The following is a 20,678-nucleotide window of genomic DNA, read 5'->3' as shown; positions in this document are numbered from 1 at the left end:
TGGTAACACACTGAAGCAGTCAATTAAACCTGGTTTCGAACAATATTTTAGAGGATAACACCGGTTAGGTCTGGGTTAGGTCTGGGATATGCGCGCATCTGGCTCATACTTTCGCCTTTTTCGCAAACTTGTTGACCAGATCCTGGATTTTTTCCGTGTTGGAATCACGTAGTAATGTTGTACCACACTGAGGCAGTCAATTAAACCTGGATTCGGACATTATTTTAGAGGATAACACCGGTTAGGTCTGGGTTAGGTCCGGGATATGCCCGCATCTGGCTCATGATTTTGCCTTCTTCGCATACTTGTTGGCCAGATCCTGGGTTTTTTTCGTGTTTGAATCACGTAGTAATGTGGTAATACACTGAAGCAGTCAATAAAACCTGGTTTCGATCAATATTTTAGAGGATAACACCGGTTAGGTCTGTGTTAGGTCTGGGTTATGCCCGCATCTGGCTCATGATTTTGCCTTCTTCGCATACTTGTTGGCCAGATCCTGGGTTTTTTTCGTGTTTGAATCACGTAGTAATGTGGTAACACACTGAAGCAGTCAATTAAACCTGGTTTCGAACAATATTTTAGAGGATAACACCGGTTAGGTCTGGGATAGGTCCGGGATATGTCCGCATCTGGCTTATACTTTCGCCTTTTTCGCAAACTTGTTGGCTAGATCCTGGGTTTTTTTCCGGTTTGAATAACGCAGTAATGTGGTACCACACTGAAGCAGTCAATTAAACCTGGTTTCGATCAATATTTCAGAGGATAACACCGGTTAGGTCTGGGTTAGGTCCGGGATATGCCCGCATCTGGCTCATGATTTTGCCTTCTTCGCATACTTGTTGGCCAGATCCTGGGTTTTTTTCGTGTTTGAATCACGTAGTAATGTGGTAACACACTGAATCAGTCAATTAAACCTGGTTTCGATCAATATTTCAGAGGATAACACCGGTTAGGTCTGGGTTAGGCCTGGGAAATGCGCGCATCTGGCTTATACTTTCGCCTTTTTCGCAAACTTGTTGGCCAGATCCTGGGTTTTTTCCGGTTTGAATAACGCAGTAATGTGGTGCCACACTGAAGCAGTCAATTAAACCTGGTTTCGATCAATATTTCAGAGGATAACACCGGTTAGGTCTGGGTTAGGTCTGGGTTATGCCCGCATCTGGCTCATGATTTTGCCCTCTTCGCATACTTGTTGGCCAGATCCTGGGTTTTTTTCGTGTTTGAATCATGTAGCAATGTGGTAACACACTCAAGCAGTCAATTAAACCTGGTTTCGATCAATATTTTAGAGGATAACACCGGTTAGGTCTGGGTTAGGTCTGGGTTATGCCCGCATCTGGCTCATGATTTTGCCTTCTTCGCATACTTGTTGGCCAGATCCTGGGTTTTTATCGTGTTTGAATCATGTAGTAATGTGGTAACACACTGAAGCAGTCAATTAAACCTGGTTTCGATCAATACTTTAGAGGATAACACCGGTTAGGTCTGGGTTAGGTCTGGGTTATGCCCGCATCTGGCTCATGATTTTGCCTTCTTCGCATACATGTTGGCCAGATCCTGGGTTTTTTTCGTGTTTGAATCACGTAGTAATGTGGTAATACACTGAAGCAGTCAATAAAACCTGGTTTCGATCAATATTTTAGAGGATAACACCGGTTTGGTCTGGGTTAGGTCTGGGTTATGCCCGCATCTGGCTCATGATTTTACATCCTTCGCATACTTGTTGGCCAGATCCTGGGTTTTTTTCGTGTTTGAATCACGTAGTAATGTGGTAACACACTGAAGCAGTCAATTAAACCTGGTTTCGATCAATATTTTAGAGGATAACGCCGGTTAGGTCTGGGTTAGGTCTGGGAAATGCGCGCATCTGGCTTATACTTTCGCCTTTTTCGCAAACTTGTTGGCCAGATCCTGGGTTTTTTTCGTGTTTGAATCACGTAGTAATGTGGCAACACACTGAAGCAGTCAAGAAAACCTGGTTTCGATCAATATTTTAGAGGATAACACCGGTTATGTCTGGGTTAGGTCTGGGTTATGCCCGCATCTGGCTCATGATTTTACCTTCTTCGCATACTTGTTGGCCAGATCCTGGGTTTTTTTCGTGTTTGAATCACGTAGTAATGTGGTAACACACTCAAGCAGTCAATTAAACCTGGTTTCGATCAATATTTTAGAGGATAACACCGGTTAGGTCTGGTTTAGGTCTGGGTTATGCCCGCATCTGGCTCATGATTTTGCCTTCTTCGCATACTTGTTGGCCAGATCCTGGGTTTTTTTCGTGTTTGAATCATGTAGTAATGTGGTAACACACTGAAGCAGTCAATTAAACCTGGTTTCGATCAATATTTTAGAGGATAACACCGGTTAGGTCTGGGTTAGGTCTGGGTTATGCCCGCATCTGGCTCATGATTTTGCCTTCTTCGCATACTTGTTGGCCAGATCCTGGGTATTTTCCGTGTTTGAATCACGTAGTAATGTGGTAACACACTGAAGCAGTCAATTAAACCTGGTTTCGATCAATATTTTAGAGGATAACACCGGTTAGGTCTGGGTTAGGTCTGGGATTTGCGCGCATCTGGCATATACTTTCGCCTTTTTCGCAAACTTGTTGGCCAGATCCCGGGTATTTTCCGTGTTTGAATCACGTAGTAATGTGGTAACACACTGAAGCAGTCAATTAAACCTGGTTTCGATCAATATTTCAGAGGATAACACCGGTTAGGTCTGGGTTAGGTCTGGGTTATGCCCGCATCTGGCTCATGATTTTGCCTTCTTCGCATACTTGTTGGCCAGATCCTGGGTTTTTTTCGTGTTTGAATCATGTAGTAATGTGGTAACACACTGAAGCAGTCAATTAAACCTGGTTTCGATCAATATTTCAGAGGATAACACCGGTTAGGTCTGGGTTAGGTCTGGGTTTTGCCCGCATCTGGCTCATGATTTTGCCTTCTTCGCATACTTGTTGGCCAGATCCTGGGTTTTTTTCGTGTTTGAATCACGTAGTAATGTGGAAATACACTGAAGCAGTCAATAAAACCTGGTTTCGATCAATATTTTAGAGGATAACACCGGTTAGGTCTGGGTTAGGTCTGCGTTATGCCCGCATCTGGCTCATGATTTTGCCTTCTTCGCATACATGTTGGCCAGATCCTGGGTTTTTTTCGTGTTTGAATCACGTAGTAATGTGGTAACACACTGAAGCAGTCAATTAAACCTGGTTTCGATCAATATTTTAGAGGATAACACCGGTTAGGTCTGGGATAGGTCCGGGATATGCCCGCCTCTGGCTTATACTTTCGCCTTTTTCGCAAAGTTGTTGGCTAGATCCTGGGTTTTTTTCCGGTTTGAATAACGCAGTAATGTGGTACCACACTGAAGCAGTCAATTAGACCTGGTTTCTATCAATATTTCAGAGGATAACACCGGTTAGGTCTGGGTTAGGTCCGGGATATGCCCGCATCTGGCTCATGATTTTGCCTTCTTCGCATACTTGTTGGCCAGATCCTGGGTTTTTTTCGTGTTTGAATCATGTAGTAATGTGGTAACACACTGAAGCAGTCAATTAAACCTGGTTTCGATCAATATTTTAGAGGATAACACCGGTTAGGTCTGAGTTAGGTCTGGGTTATGCCCGCATCTGGCTCATGATTTTGCCTTCTTCGCATACTTGTTGGCCAGATCCTGGGTTTTTTTCGTGTTTGAATCACGTAGTAATGTGCTAATACACTGAAGCAGTCAATAAAACCTGGTTTCGATCAATATTTTAGAGGATAACACCGGTTAGGTCTGGGTTAGGTCTGGGTTATGCCCGCATCTGGCTCATGATTTTGCCTTCTTCGCATACTTGTTGGCCAGATCCTGGGTATTTTCCGTGTTTGAATCACGTAGTAATGTGGTAACACACTGAAGCAGTGAATTAAACCTGGTTTCGATCAATATTTTAGAGGATAACACCGGTTAGGTCTGGGTTAGGTCTGGGATTTGCGCGCATCAGGCTTATACTTTCGCCTTTTTCGCAAACTTGTTGGCCAGATCCTGGGTATTTTCCGTGTTTGAATCACGTAGTAATGTGGTAACACACTGAAGCAGTCAATTAAACCTGGTTTCGATCAATATTTCAGAGGATAACACCGGTTAGGTCTGGGTTAGGTCTGGGTTATGCCCGCATCTGGCTCATGATTTTGCCTTCTTCGCATACTTGTTGGCCAGATCCTGGGTTTTTTCCGTGTTTGAATCACGTAGTAATGTGGTATCGCACTGCAGCAGTCAATCAAACCTGGTTTCGATCAATATTTTAGAGGATAACACCGGTTAGGTCTGGGTTTCGTCTGGGATATGCCCGCATCTGGCTCATGATTTTGCCTTCATCGCATACTTGTTGGCCAGATCCTGGGTTTTTTCCGTGTTTGAATCACGTAGTAATGTGGTAATACACTGAAGCAGTCAATTAAACCTGGTTTCGATCAATATTTCAGAGGATAACACCGGTTAGGTCTGGGTTAGGTCTCGGTTATGCCCGCATCTGGCTCATGATTTTGCCTTCTTCGCATACTTGTTGGCCAGATCCTGGGTTTTTTCCGTGTTTGAATCACGTAGTAATGTGGTAATACACTGAAGCAGTCAATAAAACCTGGTTTCGAGCAATATTTTAGAGGATAACACCGGTTAGGTCTGGGTTAGGTCTGGGTTATGCCCGCATCTAGCTCATGATTTTGCCTTCTTCGCATACTTGTAGGCCAGATCCTGGGGTTTTTTCGTGTTTGAATCACGTAGTAATGTGGTAACACACTGAAGCAGTCAATTAAACCTGGTTTCGATCAATATTTTAGAGGATAACACCGGTTAGGTCTGGGATAGGTCCGGGATATGCCCGCAGCTGGCTCATGATTTTACCTTCTTCGCATACTTGTTGGCCAGATCCTGGGTTTTTTTCGTGTTTGAATCACGTAGTAATGTGGTAATACACTGAAGCAGTCAATAAAACCTGGTTTCGATCAATATTTTAGAGGATAACACCGGTTAGGTCTGGGTTAGGTCTGGGATTTGCGCGCATCTGGCTTATACTTTCGCCTTTTTCGCAAACTTGTTGGCCAGATCCTGGGTATTTTTCGTGTTTGAATCACGTAGTAATGTGGTAACACTCTGAAGCAGTCAATTAAACCTGGTTTCGATCAATATTTCAGAGGATAACACCGGTTAGGTCTGGGTTAGGTCTGGGATATGCGCGCATCTGGCTTATACTTTCGCCTTTTTCGCAAACTTGATGGCTAGATCCTGGGTTTTTTTCGGGTTTGAATAACGCAGTAATGTGGTACCACACTGAAGCAGTCAATTAAACCTGGTTTCGATCAATATTTTAGAGGATAACGCCGGTTAGGTCTGGGTTAGGTCTGGGTTATGCCCGCATCTGGCTCATGATTTTGCCTTCTTCGCATACTTGTTGGCCAGATCCTGGGTTTTTTCCGTGTTTGAATCACGTAGTAATGTTGTACCACACTGAGGCAGTCAATAAAACCTGGTTTCGATCAATATTTTAGAGGATAACACCGGTTAGGTCTGTGTTAGGTCTGGGTTATGCCCGCATCTGGCTCATGATTTTGCCTTCTTCGCATACTTGTTGGCCAGATCCTGGGTTTTTTTCGTGTTTGAATCACGTAGTAATGTGGTAACTCACTGAAGCAGTCAATTAAACCTGGTTTCGAACAATATTTTAGAGGATAACACCGGTTAGGTCTGGGATAGGTCCGGGATATGCCCGCATCTGGCTTATACTTTCGCCTCTTTCGCAAACTTGTTGGCTAGATCCTGGGTTTTTTTCCGGTTTGAATAACGCAGTAATGTGGTACCACACTGAAGCAGTCAATTAAACCTGGTTTCGATCAATATTTCAGAGGATAACACCGGTTAGGTCTGGGTTAGGTCCGGGATATGCCCGCATCTGGCTCATGATTTTGCCTTCTTCGCATACTTGTTGGCCAGATCCTGGGTTTTTTTCGTGTTTGAATCACGTAGTAATGTGGTAACACACTGAAGCAGTCAATTAAACCTGGTTTCGATCAATATTTCAGAGGATAACACCGGTTAGGTCTGGGTTAGGCCTGGGAAATGCGCGCATCTGGCTTATACTTTCGCCATTTCGCAAACTTGTTGGCCAGATCCTGGGTTTTTTTCGTGTTTGAATCACGTAGTAATGTGGTAACACACTGAAGCAGTCAATTAAACCTGGTTTCGATCAATATTTTAGAGGATAACACCGGTTAGGTCTGGGATAGGTCCGGGATATGCCCGCATCTGGTTTATACTTTCGCCTTTTTCGCAAACTTGTTGGCTAGATCCTGGGTTTTTTTCCGGTTTGAATAACACAGTAATGTGGTACCACACTGAAGCAGTCAATTAAACCTGGTTTCGATCAATATTTCAGAGGATAACACCGGTTAGGTCTGGATTAGGTCCGGGATATGCCCGCATCTGGCTCATGATTTTACCTTCTTCGCATACTTGTTGGCCAGATCCTGGGTTTTTTTCGTGTTTGAATCACGTAGTAATGTGGTAACACACTCAAGCAGTCAATTAAACCTGATTTCGATCAATATTTTAGAGGATAACACCGGTTAGGTCTGGGTTAGGTCTGGGTTATGCCCGCATCTGGCTCATGATTTTGCCTTCTTCGCATACTTGTTGGCCAGATCCTGGGTTTTTTTCGTGTTTGAATCATGTAGCAATGTGGTAACACACTCAAGCAGTCAATTAAACCTGGTTTCGATCAATATTTTAGAGGATAACACCGGTTAGGTCTGGGTTAGGTCTGGGTTATGCCCGCATCTGGCTCATGATTTTGCCTTCTTCGCATACTTGTTGGCCAGATCCTGGGTTTTTTTCGTGTTTGAATCAAGTAGTAATGTGGTAACACACTAGCAGTCAATTAAACCTGGTTTCGATCAATATTTTAGAGGATAACACCGGTTAGGTCTGGGTTAGGTCTGGGTTATGCCCGCATCTGGCTCATGATTTTGCCTTCTTCGCATACTTGTTGGCCAGATCCTTGGTATTTTCCGTGTTTGAATCACGTAGTAATGTGGTAACACACTGAAGCAGTCAATTAAACCTGGTTTCGATCAATATTTTAGAGGATAACACCGGTTAGGTCTGGGTTAGGTCTGGGATTTGCGCGCATCTGGCTTATACTTTCGCCTTTTTCGCAAACTTGTTGGCCAGATCCCGGGTATTTTCCGTGTTTGAATCACGTAGTAATGTGGTAACACACTGAAGCAGTCAATTAAACCTGGTTTCGATCAATATTTCAGAGGATAACACCGGTTAGGTCTGGGTTAGGTCTGGGTTATGCCCGCATCTGGCTCATGATTTTGCCTTCTTCGCATACTTGTTGGCCAGATCCTGGGTTTTTTTCGTGTTTGAATCATGTAGTAATGTGGTAACACACTGAAGCAGTCAATTAAACCTGGTTTCGATCAATATTTCAGAGGATAACACCGGTTAGGTCTGGGTTAGGTCTGGGTTTTGCCCGCATCTGGCTCATGATTTTGCCTTCTTCGCATACTTGTTGGCCAGATCCTGGGTTTTTTTCGTGTTTGAATCACGTAGTAATGTGGTAATACACTGAAGCAGTCAATAAAACCTGGTTTCGATCAATATTTTAGAGGATAACACCGGTTAGGTCTGGGTTAGGTCTGCGTTATGCCCGCATCTGGCTCATGATTTTGCCTTCTTCGCATACATGTTGGCCAGATCCTGGGTTTTTTTCGTGTTTGAATCACGTAGTAATGTGGTAACACACTGAAGCAGTCAATTAAACCTGGTTTCGATCAATATTTTAGAGGATAACACCGGTTAGGTCTGGGATAGGTCCGGGATATGCCCGACTCTGGCTTATACTTTCGCCTTTTTCGCAAAGTTGTTGGCTAGATCCTGGGTTTTTTTCCGGTTTGAATAACGCAGTAATGTGGTACCACACTGAAGCAGTCAATTAGACCTGGTTTCGATCAATATTTCAGAGGATAACACCGGTTAGGTCTGGGTTAGGTCCGGGATATGCCCGCATCTGGCTCATGATTTTGCCTTCTTCGCATACTTGTTGGCCAGATCCTGGGTTTTTTTCGTGTTTGAATCATGTAGTAATGTGGTAACACACTGAAGCAGTCAATTAAACCTGGTTTCGATCAATATTTTAGAGGATAACACCGGTTAGGTCTGAGTTAGGTCTGGGTTATGCCCGCATCTGGCTCATGATTTTGCCTTCTTCGCATACTTGTTGGCCAGATCCTGGGTTTTTTTCGTGTTTGAATCACGTAGTAATGTGGTAATACACTGAAGCAGTCAATAAAACCTGGTTTCGATCAATATTTTAGAGGATGACACCGGTTAGGTCTGGGTTAGGTCTGGGTTATGCCCGCATCTGGCTCATGATTTTGCCTTCTTCGCATACTTGTTGGCCAGATCCTGGGTATTTTCCGTGTTTGAATCACGTAGTAATGTGGTAACACACTGAAGCAGTCAATTAAACCTGGTTTCGATCAATATTTTAGAGGATAACACCGGTTAGGTCTGGGTTAGGTCTGGGATTTGCGCGCATCAGGCTTATACTTTCGCCTTTTTCGCAAACTTGTTGGCCAGATCCTGGGTATTTTCCGTGTTTGAATCACGTAGTAATGTGGTAACACACTGAAGCAGTCAATTAAACCTGGTTTCGATCAATATTTCAGAGGATAACACCGGTTAGGACTGGGTTAGGTCTGGGTTATGCCCGCATCTGGCTCATGATTTTGCCTTCTTCGCATACTTGTTGGCCAGATCCTGGGTTTTTTTCGTGTTTGAATCACGTAGTAATGTGGTAATACACTGAAGCAGTCAATTAAACCTGGTTTCGATCAATATTTTAGAGGATAACACCGGTTAGGTCTGGGTTAGGTCTGGGATATGCGCGCATCTGGCTTATGATTTTGCCTTCTTCGCATACTTGTTGGCCAGATCCTGGGTATTTTTCGTGTTTGAATCACGTAGTAATGTGGTAACACTCTGAAGCAGTCAATTAAACCTGGTTTCGATCAATATTTCAGAGGATAACACCGGTTAGGTCTGGGTTAGGTCCGGGATATGCCCGCATCTGGCTCATGATTTTGCCTTCTTCGCATACTTGTTGGCCAGATCCTGGGTTTTTTTCGTGTTTGAATCACGTAGTAATGTGGTAACACACTGAAGCAGTCAATTAAACCTGGTTTCGATCAATATTTCAGAGGATAACACCGGTTAGGTCTGGGTTAGGCCTGGGAAATGCGCGCATCTGGCTTATACTTTCGCCTTTTTCGCAAACTTGTTGGCCAGATCCTGGGTTTTTTTCGTGTTTGAATCACGTAGTAATGTGGTAACACACTGAAGCAGTCAATTAAACCTGGTTTCGATCAATATTTTAGAGGATAACACCGGTTAGGTCTGGGATAGGTCCGGGATATGCCCGCCTCTGGCTTATACTTTCGCCTTTTTCGCAAAGTTGTTGGCTAGATCCTGGGTTTTTTCCGGTTTGAATAACGCAGTAATGTGGTACCACACTGAAGCAGTCAATTAGACCTGGTTTCGATCAATATTTCAGAGGATAACACCGGTTAGGTCTGGGTTAGGTCCGGGATATGCCCGCATCTGGCTCATGATTTTGCCTTCTTCGCATACTTGTTGGCCAGATCCTGGGTTTTTTTCGTGTTTGAATCACGTAGTAATGTGGTAATACACTGAAGCAGTCAATAAAACCTGGTTTCGATCAATATTTTAGAGGATAACACCGGTTTGGTCTGGGTTAGGTCTGGGTTATGCCCGCATCTGGCTCATGATTTTACCTTCTTCGCATACTTGTTGGCCAGATCCTGGGTTTTTTTCGTGTTTGAATCACGTAGTAATGTGGTAACACACTGAAGCAGTCAATTAAACCTGGTTTCGATCAATATTTCAGAGGATAACACCGGTTAGGTCTGGGTTAGGCCTGGGAAATGCGCGCATCTGGCTTATACTTTCGCCTTCTTCGCATACTTGTTGGTCAGATCCTGAGTTTTTTTCGTGTTTGAATCACGTAGGAATGTGGTAACACACTGAAGCAGTCAATTAAACCTGGTTTCGATCAATATTTTAGAGGATAACACCGGTTAGGTCTGGGTTAGGTCCGGGATATGCGCGCATCTGGCTTATACTTTCGCCTTTTTCGCAAACTTGATGGCTAGATCCTGGATTTTTTTCGTGTTTGAATCATGTAGTAATGTGGTAACACACTGAAGCAGTCAATTAAACCTGGTTTCGATCAATATTTCAGAGGATAACACCGGTTAGGTCTGGGTTAGGTCTGGGTTTTGCCCGCATCTGGCTCATGATTTTGCCTTCTTCGCATACTTGTTGGCCAGATCCTGGGTTTTTTTCGTGTTTGAATCACGTAGTAATGTGGTAATACACTGAAGCAGTCAATAAAATCTGGTTTCGATCAATATTTTAGAGGATAACACCGGTTAGGTCTGGGTTAGGTCTGCGTTATGCCCGCATCTGGCTCATGATTTTGCCTTCTTCGCATACATGTTGGCCAGATCCTGGGTTTTTTTCGTGTTTGAATCACGTAGTAATGTGGTAACACACTGAAGCAGTCAATTAAACCTGGTTTCGATCAATATTTTAGAGGATAACACCGGTTAGGTCTGGGATAGGTCCGGGATATGCCCGCCTCTGGCTTATACTTTCGCCTTTTTCGCAAAGTTGTTGGCTAGATCCTGGGTTTTTTTCCGGTTTGAATAACGCAGTAATGTGGTACCACACTGAAGCAGTCAATTAGACCTGCTTTCGATCAATATTTCAGAGGATAACACCGGTTAGGTCTGGGTTAGGTCCGGGATATGCCCGCATCTGGCTCATGATTTTGCCTTCTTCGCATACTTGTTGGCCAGATCCTGGGTTTTTTTCGTGTTTCAATCATGTAGTAATGTGGTAACACACTGAAGCAGTCAATTAAACCTGGTTTCGATCAATATTTTAGAGGATAACACCGGTTAGGTCTGGGTTAGGTCTGGGTTATGCCCGCATCTGGCTCATGATTTTGCCTTCTTCGCATACTTGTTGGCCAGGTCCTGGGTTTTTTTCGTGTTTGAATCACGTAGTAATGTGGTAATACACTGAAGCAGTCAATAAAACCTGATTTCGATCAATATTTTAGAGGATAACACCGGTTTGGTCTGGGTTAGGTCTGGGTTATGCCCGCATCTGGCTTATACTTTCGCCTTTTTGGCAAACTTGTTGGCCAGATCCTGGATTTTTTCCGTGTTTGAATCACGTAGTAATGTTGTACCACACTGAGGCAGTCTATTAAACCTGGATTCGGACAATATTTTAGAGGATAACACCGGTTATGTCTGGGTTAGGTCTGGGTTATGCCCGCATCTGGCTCATGATTTTGCCTTCTTCGCATACATGTTGGCCAGATCCTGGGTTTTTTTCGTGTTTGAATCACGTAGTAATGTGGTAACACACTGAAGCAGTCAATTAAACCTGGTTTCGATCAATATTTTAGAGGATAACACCGGTTAGGTCTGGGATAGGTCCGGGATATGCCCGCCTCTGGCTTATACTTTCGCCTTTTTCGCAAAGTTGTTGGCTAGATCCTGGGTTTTTTTCCGGTTTGAATAACGCAGTAATGTGGTACCACACTGAGGCAGTCTATTAAACCTGGATTCGGACAATATTTTAGAGGATAACACCGGTTATGTCTGGGTTAGGTCTGGGTTATGCCCGCATCTGGCTCATGATTTTGCCTTCTTCGCATACATGTTGGCCAGATCCTGGGTTTTTTTCGTGTTTGAATCACGTAGTAATGTGGTAACACACTGAAGCAGTCAATTAAACCTGGTTTCGATCAATATTTTAGAGGATAACACCGGTTTGGTCTGGGTTAGGTCTGGGTTATGCCCGCATCTGGCTTATACTTTCGCCTTTTTCGCAAACTTGTTGGCCAGATCCTGGATTTTTTCCGTGTTTGAATCACGTAGTAATGTTGTACCACACTGAGGCAGTCTATTAAACCTGGATTCGGACAATATTTTAGAGGATAACACCGGTTATGTCTGGGTTAGGTCTGGGTTATGCCCGCATCTGGCTCATGATTTTGCCTTCTTCGCATACATGTTGGCCAGATCCTGGGTTTTTTTCGTGTTTGAATCACGTAGTAATGTGGTAACACACTGAAGCAGTCAATTAGACCTGGTTTCGATCAATATTTCAGAGGATAACACCGGTTAGGTCTGGGTTAGGTCCGGGATATGCCCGCATCTGGCTCATGATTTTGCCTTCTTCGCATACTTGTTGGCCAGATCCTGGGTTTTTTTCGTGTTTGAATCACGTAGTAATGTGGTAACACACTGAAGCTGTCAACTAAACCTGGTTTCGATCAATATTTTAGAGGATAACTCCGGTTAGGTCTGGGTTAGGTCTGGGTTATGCCCGCATCTGGCTCATGATTTTGCCTTCTTCGCATACTTGTTGGCCAGATCCTGGGTTTTTTTCATGTTTGAATCACGTAGTAATGTGGTAACACACTGAAGCAGTCAATGAAACCTGGTTTCGATCAATATTTTAGAGGATAACACCGGTCAGGTCTGGGTTTCGTCTGGGATATGCCCGCATCTGGCTCATGATTTTGCCTTCTTCGCATACTTGTTGGCCAGATCCTGGGTTTTTTCCGTGTTTGATCACGTAGTAATGTGGTAACACGCTGAAGCAGTCAATAAAACCTGGTTTCGATCAATATTTTAGAGGATAACATCGGTTAGGTCTGGGTTAGGTCTGGGATTTGCGCGCATCTGGCTTATACTTTCGCCTTTTTCGCAAACTTGTTGGCCAGATCCTGGGTTTTTTTCGTGTTTGAATCACGTAGGGATGTGGTAACACACTGAAGCATTCAATTAAATCTGGTTTCTATCAATATTTTAGAGGATAACACCGGTTAGGTCTGGGTTAGGTCCGGGATGTGCCCGCATCTGGCTCATGATTTTGCCTTCTTCGCATACTTGTTGGCCAGATCCTGGGTTTTTTCCGTGTTTGAATCACGTAGTAATGTGGTAACACACTGAAGCAGTCAATTAAACCTGGTTTCGATCAATATTTCAGAGGATAACACCGGTTAGGTCTGGGTTAGGTCTGGGTTATGCCCGCATCTGGCTCATGATTTTGCCTTCTTCGCATACTTGTTGGCCAGATCCTGGGTTTTTTTCGTGTTTGAATCACGTAGTAATGTGGTAATACACTGAAGCACTCAATAAAACCTGGTTTCGATCAATATTTTAGAGGATAACACCGGTTAGGTCTGGGTTAGGTCCAGGATATGCCCGCATCTGGCTCATGATTTTGCCTTCTTCGCATACTTGTTGGCCAGATCCTGGGTTTTTTTCGTGTTTGAATCACGTAGTAATGTGGTAACACACTGAATCTGTCAATTAAACCTGGTTTCGATCAATATTTTAGAGGATAACACCGGTTAGGTCTGGGATAGGTCCGGGATATGCCCGCATCTGGCTCATGATTTTGCCTTCTTCGCATACTTGTTGGCCAGATCCTGGGTTTTTTTCGTGTTTGAATCGCGTAGTAATGTGGTAACACACTGAAGCAGTCAATTAAACCTGGTTTCGATCAATTTTTTAGAGGATAACACCGGTTAGGTCTGGGTTAGGTCTGGGATTTGCGCGCATCTGGCTTATACTTTCGCCTTTTTCGCAAACTTGTTGGCCAGATCCTGGGTATTTTCCGTTTTTGAATCACGTAGTAATGTGGTAACACACTGAAGCAGTCAATTAAACCTGGTTTCGATCAATATTTCAGAGGATAACACCGGTTAGGTCTGAGTTAGGTCTGGGTTATGCCCGCATCTGGCTCATGATTTTGCCTTCTTCGCATACTTGTTGGCCAGACCCTGGGTTTTTTTCGTGTTTGAATCATGTAGTAATGTGGTAACACACTGAAGCAGTCACCTAAACCTGGTTTCGATCAATATTTCAGGGGATAACACCGGTTAGGTCTGGGTTAGGTCTGGGTTATGCCCGCATCTGGCTCATGATTTTGCCTTCTTCGCATACTTGTTGGCCAGATCCTGGGTATTTTCCGTGTTTGAATCACGTAGTAATGTGGTAACACACTGAAGCAGTCAATTAAACCTGGTTTCGATCAATATTTTAGAGGATAACACCGGTTAGGTCTGGGTTAGGTCTGGGATTTGCGCGCATCAGGCTTATACTTTCGCCTTTTTCGCAAACTTGTTGGCCAGATCCTGGGTATTTTCCGTGTTTGAATCACGTAGTAATGTGGTAACACACTGAAGCAGTCAATTAAACCTGGTTTCGATCAATATTTCAGAGGATAACACCGGTTAGGTCTGGGTTAGGTCTGGGTTATGCCCGCATCTGGCTCATGATTTTGCCTTCTTCGCATACTTGTTGGCCAGACCCTGGGTTTTTTTCGTGTTTCAATCATGTAGAAATGTGGTAACACACTGAAGCAGTCAATTAAACCTGGTTTCGATCAATATTTCAGAGGATAACGCCGGTTAGGTCTGGGTTAGGTCTGGGTTATGCCCGCATCTGGCTCATGATTTTGCCTTCTTCGCATACTTGTTGGCCAGATCCTGGGTTTTTTCCGTGTTTGAATCACGTAGTCATGTGGTAATACACTGAAGCAGTCAATAAAACCTGGTTTCGAGCAATATTTCAGAGGATAACACCGGTTAGGTCTGGGATAGGTCCGGGATATGCCCGCATCTGGCTCATGATTTTGCCTTCTTCGCATACTTGTTGTCCAGATCCTGGGTTTTTTTCGTGTTTGAATCACGTAGGGATGTGGTAACACACTGAAGCATTCAATTAAATCTGGTTTCTATCAATATTTTAGAGGATAACACCGGTTAGGTCTGGGTTAGGTCCGGGATGTGCCCGCATCTGGCTCATGATTTTGCCTTCTTCGCATACTTGTTGGCCAGATCCTGGGTTTTTTCCGTGTTTGAATCACGTAGTAATGTGGTAACACACTGAAGCAGTCAATTAAACCTGGTTTCGATCAATATTTCAGAGGATAACACCGGTTAGGTCTGGGTTAGGTCTGGGTTATGCCCGCATCTGGCTCATGATTTTGCCTTCTTCGCATACTTGTTGGCCAGATCCTGGGTTTTTTTCGTGTTTGAATCACGTAGTAATGTGGTAATACACTGAAGCAGTCAATAAAACCTGGTTTCGATCAATATTTTAGAGGATAACACCGGTTAGGTCTGGGTTAGGTCCAGGATATGCCCGCATCTGGCTCATGATTTTGCCTTCTTCGCATACTTGTTGGCCAGATCCTGGGTTTTTTTCGTGTTTGAATCACGTAGTAATGTGGTAACACACTGAATCTGTCAATTAAACCTGGTTTCGATCAATATTTTAGAGGATAACACCGGTTAGGTCTGGGATAGGTCCGGGATATGCCCGCATCTGGCTCATGATTTTGCCTTCTTCGCATACTTGTTGGCTAGATCCTGGGTTTTTTTCCGGTTTGAATAACGCAGTAATGTGGTACCACACTGAAGCAGTCAATTAAACCTGGTTTCGATCAATATTTCAGAGGATAACACCGGTTAGGTCTGGGTTAGGTCCGGGATATGCCCGCATCTGGCTCATGATTTTGCCTTCTTCGCATACTTGTTGGCCAGATCCTGGGTTTTTTTCGTGTTTGAATCACGTAGTAATGTGGTAACACACTGAAGCAGTCAATTAAACCTGGTTTCGATCAATATTTCAGAGGATAACACCGGTTAGGGCTGGGTTAGGTCTGGGATTTGCGCGCATCTGGCTTATACTTTCGCCTTTTTCGCAAACTTGTTGGCCAGATCCTGGGTATTTTCCGTTTTTGAATCACGTAGTAATGTGGTAACACACTGAAGCAGTCAATTAAACCTGGTTTCGATCAATATTTCAGAGGATAACACCGGTTAGGTCTGAGTTAGGTCTGGGTTATGCCCGCATCTGGCTCATGATTTTGCCTTCTTCGCATACTTGTTGGCCAGACCCTGGGTTTTTTTCGTGTTTGAATCATGTAGTAATGTGGTAACACACTGAAGCAGTCACTTAAACCTGGTTTCGATCAATATTTCAGGGGATAACACCGGTTAGGTCTGGGTTAGGTCTGGGTTATGCCCGCATCTGGCTCATGATTTTGCCTTCTTCGCATACTTGTTGGCCAGATCCTGGGTATTTTCCGTGTTTGAATCACGTAGTAATGTGGTAACACACTGAAGCAGTCAATTAAACCTGGTTTCGATCAATATTTTAGAGGATAACACCGGTTAGGTCTGGGTTAGGTCTGGGATTTGCGCGCATCAGGCTTATACTTTCGCCTTTTTCGCAAACTTGTTGGCCAGATCCTGGGTATTTTCCGTGTTTGAATCACGTAGTAATGTGGTAACACACTGAAGCAGTCAATTAAACCTGGTTTCGATCAATATTTCAGAGGATAACACCGGTTAGGTCTGGGTTAGGTCTGGGTTATGCCCGCATCTGGCTCATGATTTTGCCTTCTTCGCATACTTGTTGGCCAGACCCTGGGTTTTTTTCGTGTTTGAATCATGTAGAAATGTGGTAACACACTGAAGCAGTCAATTAAACCTGGTTTCGATCAATATTTCAGAGGATAACGCCGGTTAGGTCTGGGTTAGGTCTGGGTTATGCCCGCATCTGGCTCATGATTTTGCCTTCTTCGCATACTTGTTGGCCAGATCCTGGGTTTTTTCCGTGTTTGAATCACGTAGTAATGTGGTAATACACTGAAGCAGTCAATAAAACCTGGTTTCGAGCAATATTTTAGAGGATAACACCGGTTAGGTCTTGGTTAGGTCTGGGTTATGCCCGCATCTAGCTCATGATTTTGCCTTCTTCGCATACTTGTAGGCCAGATCCTGGGGTTTTTTCGTGTTTGAATCACGTAGTAATGTGGTAACACACTGAAGCAGTCAATTAAACCTGGTTTCGATCAATATTTTAGAGGATAACACCGGTTAGGTCTGGGATAGGTCCGGGATATGCCCGCATCTGGCTCATGATTTTGCCTTCTTCGCATACTTGTTGGCGAGATCCTTGGTTTTGTTCGTGTTTGAATCACGTAGTAATGTGGTAATACACTGAAGCAGTCAATAAAACCTGGTTTCGATCAATATTTTAGAGGATAACACCGGTTAGGTCTGGGTTAGGTCTGGGATTTGCGCGAATCTGGCTTATACTTTCGCCTTTTTCGCAAACTTGTTGGCCAGATCCTGGGTATTTTTCGTGTTTGAATCACGTTGTAATGTGGTAACACTCTGAAGCAGTCAATTAAACCTGGTTTCGATCAATATTTCAGAGGATAACACCGGTTAGGTCTGGGTTAGGTCTGGGATATGCGCGCATCTGGCTTATGATTTTGCCTTCTTCGCATACTTGTTGGCCAGATCCTGGGTTTTTTCCGTGTTTGAATCACGTAGTAATGTTGTACCACACGGAGGCAGTCAATAAAACCTGGTTTCGATCAATATTTTAGAGGATAACACCGGTTAGGTCTGTGTTAGGTCTGGGTTATGCCCGCATCTGGCTCATGATTTTGCCTTCTTCGCATACTTGTTGGCCAGATCCTGGGTTTTTTTCGTGTTTGAATCACGTAGTAATGTGGTAACTCACCGAAGCAGTCAATTAAACCTGGTTTCGAACAATATTTTAGAGGATAACACCGGTTAGGTCTGGGATAGGTCCGGGATATGCCCGCATCTGGCTTATACTTTCGCCTTTTTCGCAAACTTGTTGGCTAGATCCTGGGTTTTTTTCCGGTTTGAATAACGCAGTAATGTGGTACCACACTGAAGCAGTCAATTAAACCTGGTTTCGATCAATATTTCAGAGGATAACACCGGTTAGGTCTGGGTTAGGTCCGGGATATGCCCGCATCTGGCTCATGATTTTGCCTTCTTCGCATACTTGTTGGCCAGATCCTGGGTTTTTTTCGTGTTTGAATCACGTAGTAATGTGGTAACACACTGAAGCAGTCAATTAAACCTGGTTTCGATCAATATTTCAGAGGATAACACCGGTTAGGTCTGGGTTAGGCCTGGGAAATGCGCGCATCTGGCTTATACTTTCGCCTTTTTCGCAAACTTGTTGGCCAGATCCTGGGTTTTTTTCGTGTTTGAATCACGTAGTAATGTGGTAACACACTGAAGCAGTCAATTAAACCTGGTTTCGATCAATATTTTAGAGGATAACACCGGTTAGGTCTGGGATAGGTCCGGGATATGCCCGCCTCTGGCTTATACTTTCGCCTTTTTCGCAAAGTTGTTGGCTAGATCCTGGGTTTTTTCCGGTTTGAATAACGCAGTAATGTGGTACCACACTGAAGCAGTCAATTAGACCTGGTTTCGATCAATATTTCAGAGGATAACACCGGTTTGGTCTGGGTTAGGTCTGGGTTATGCCCGCATCTGGCTCATGATTTTACCTTCTTCGCATACTTGTTGGCCAGATCCTGGGTTTTTTTCGTGTTTGAATCACGTAGTAATGTGGTAACACACTGAAGCAGTCAATTAAACCTGGTTTCGATCAATATTTTAGAGGATAACGCCGGTTAGGTCTGGGTTAGGTCTGGGAAATGCGCGCATCTGGCTTATACTTTCGCCTTTTTCGCAAACTTGTTGGCCAGATCCTGGATTTTTTCCGTGTTTGAATCACGTAGTAATGTTGTACCACACTGAGGCAGTCTATTAAACCTGGATTCGGACAATATTTTAGAGGATAACACCGGTTATGTCTGGGTTAGGTCTGGGATATGCCCGCATCTGGCTCATGATTTTGCCTTCTTCGCATACTTGTTGGCCAGATCCTGGGTTTTTTTCGTGTTTGAATCATGTAGTAATGTGGTAACACACTGAAGCAGTCAATTAAACCTGGTTTCGATCAATATTTTAGAGGATAACGCCGGTTAGGTCTGGGTTAGGTCTGGGTTATGCCCGCATCTGGCTCATGATTTTGTCTTCTTCGCATACTTGTTGGCCAGATCCTGGGTATTTTCCGTGTTTGAATCACGTAGTAATGTGGTAACACACTGAAGCAGTCAAATAAACCTGGTTTCGATCAATATTTTAGAGGATAACACCGGTTAGGTCTGGGTTAGGTCTGGGATTTGCGCGCATCTGGCTTATACTTTCGCCTTTTTCGCAAACATGTTGGCCAGATCCCGGGTATTTTCCGTGTTTGAATCACGTAGTAATGTGGTAACACACTGAAGCAGTCAATTAAACCTGGTTTCGATCAATATTTCAGAGGATAACACCGGTTAGGTCTGGGTTAGGTCTGGGTTATGCCCGCATCTGGCTCATGATTTTGCCTTCTTCGCATACTTGTTGGCCAGATCCTGGGTTTTTTTCGTGTTTGAATCATGTAGTAATGTGGTAACACACTGAAGCAGTCAATTAAACCTGGTTTCGATCAATATTTCAGAGGATAACACCGGTTAGGTCTGGGTTAGGTCTGGGTTTTGCCCGCATCTGGCTCATGATTTTGCCTTCTTCGCATACTTGTTGGCCAGATCCTGGGTTTTTTTCGTGTTTGAATCACGTAGTAATGTGGTAATACACTGAAGCAGTCAATAAAATCTGGTTTCGATCAATATTTTAGAGGATAACACCGGTTAGGTCTGGGTTAGGTCTGCGTTATGCCCGCATCTGGCTCATGATTTTGCCTTCTTCGCATACATGTTGGCCAGATCCTGGGTTTTTTTCGTGTTTGAATCACGTAGTAATGTGGTAACACACTGAAGCAGTCAATTAAACCTGGTTTCGATCAATATTTTAGAGGATAACACCGGTTAGGTCTGGGTTAGGTCTGGGTTATGCCCGCATCTGGCTCATGATTTTGCCTTCTTCGCATACTTGTTGGCCAGGTCCTGGGTTTTTTTCGTGTTTGAATCACGTAGTAATGTGGTAATACACTGAAGCAGTCAATAAAACCTGGTTTCGATCAATATTTTAGAGGATAACACCGGTTTGGTCTGGGTTAGGTCTGGGTTATGCCCGCATCTGGCTTATACTTTCGCCTTTTTCGCAAACTTGTTGGCCAGATCCTGGATTTTTTCCGTGTTTGAATCACGTAGTAATGTGGTAACACACTGAAGCAGTCAATTAAACCTGGTTTCGATCAATATTTCAGAGGATAACACCGGTTAGGTCTGGGTTAGGCCTGGGAAATGCGCGCATCTGGCTTATACTTTCGCCTTTTTCGCAAACTTGTTGGCCAGATCCTGGGTTTTTTTCGTGTTTGAATCACGTAGTAATGTGGTAACACACTGAAGCAGTCAATTAAACCTGGTTTCGATCAATATTTTAGAGGATAACACCGGTTAGGTCTGGGATAGGTCCGGGATATGCCCGCCTCTGGCTTATACTTTCGCCTTTTTCGCAAAGTTGTTGGCTAGATCCTGGGTTTTTTCCGGTTTGAATAACGCAGTAATGTGGTACCACACTGAAGCAGTCAATTAGACCTGGTTTCGATCAATATTTCAGAGGATAACACCGGTTAGGTCTGGGTTAGGTCCGGGATATGCCCGCATCTGGCTCATGATTTTGCCTTCTTCGCATACTTGTTGGCCAGATCCTGGGTTTTTTT

This window comes from Colletes latitarsis, chromosome 13, assembly GCF_051014445.1.
Source record: "Colletes latitarsis isolate SP2378_abdomen chromosome 13, iyColLati1, whole genome shotgun sequence".
Classification (NCBI taxonomy): Eukaryota; Metazoa; Arthropoda; class Insecta; order Hymenoptera; family Colletidae; genus Colletes; species Colletes latitarsis.
The sequence above is the reverse complement of the archived record's forward strand: the minus strand, read 5'-3'. Positions refer to the sequence as shown.